This window comes from Arachis ipaensis, chromosome B05 (genome assembly GCF_000816755.2).
Source record: "Arachis ipaensis cultivar K30076 chromosome B05, Araip1.1, whole genome shotgun sequence".
Classification (NCBI taxonomy): Eukaryota; Viridiplantae; Streptophyta; class Magnoliopsida; order Fabales; family Fabaceae; genus Arachis; species Arachis ipaensis.
The window spans coordinates 4,589,291-4,590,731 of record NC_029789.2 but is presented as its reverse complement, the minus strand read 5'-3'; positions in this window follow the sequence as shown (position 1 = coordinate 4,590,731).

Here is a 1,441-nt window from a genome sequence, read left to right as displayed (position 1 = left end):
TCTGCCTATCTATAAAAATTCAATTCATAAAAAATCCAAAATTTTAAAGCTGCGTTTGGTTTGTATTTTTATTTTTAGTGTTTTTTTGTTTTTTAGATTTTATAAAGTAAAAAGTAAAAATAATAAAAACAATAAAATTATGTTTTTTCTTTTTACTTTTTGTTTTTATTTTTTCCTTCACAAAATCTAAAAAATTGAAAATGAAAATAGAAAATAAAAATACAAACTAATTAAACGCACCCTAAAAATGTGTAATTAGCTGTTAGCTACTTAGTTATGATGTACAAACACAACACAACACGAGACACATCGACACACTAATTTGAAATTCTTATAAACCTTTTAGATAAGTTATAATTATATTTTGATATTTTATTGATATAAAATATAAATTAATTTTTTAATTTTTTAATATTTTTTATTTTAATAATTAATAATATATACTATTTTTAAATTCATTTCAATAATACATGTTAAGAATAAGACAAAATACGCTAATACGTGATAATATTTAAGTATATTTAAGAGTGTCTGAATAATCATTTTTTATTTTATTTTAAGATACGATTAGACATAAAAGACACACGTATCGAATAAATATCAATAAATATAGTATCTAAAATATATTTGACACAAAAACATAATAAATCAGCAAAGTATTCCTACTTCATGGATGGCTAGTTTGCAAAAAAAAAAATCATTACTTCCTCCTTCCATTCCTTATAAGCTCATAATTACGGTTTATCTATCCTAAATATTTTTACTAAGAGCGATGAATTTTTTGTTAATTAAATAATTTTTTAACTTTTATTTATTATTTTATATAAATAATAGTCCTTAGTCCTTATTTTTCTCAAAGTGCATGATCATAAGTCCACAATAATAACTTTTTGCGAGTGTGATAAGTCACTTACTAGTACTAATTAATAAACTACTAAGTACTAACATCTCTTTTGATTATTAAAAAAAAAAGTTATTTTTTGATAAAAAATTAATACAAAGAAGAAGTTAATATTTGACTATTTACATAAAGTAAATGTGATGATAGATTTGGATTTATAATGAGAAGAAGAAGAAACGGAGAGGGGGAGAGGCGTTGGGGACAAGTGCGAGTGGAGTTCACGTGGGGGATGAGAGATGCGGAAATGAAGGAAGCGTGGAATGGGAAAACTGCCCCCCCAAGTCACGTGGACCAACATGCTTGGCTTCAGGACACGTGCTTCAACACCCGCTTCCATCTCACTAATTCTGTTCACTACGTGGGGCCCCCTCCTCTCCTTCCCTTACAAATTCCTGGGTGTCATCCTGTCCCTTCACGCACCGACATCTTCCACATCACAATCATTTGAACTTCATTATTTCTATCAAAATACTTACACTACTCTTTATATTAAGGGTAATTTCTAGATAAAAAATAATTACTCAGATGCAATTAACTGGT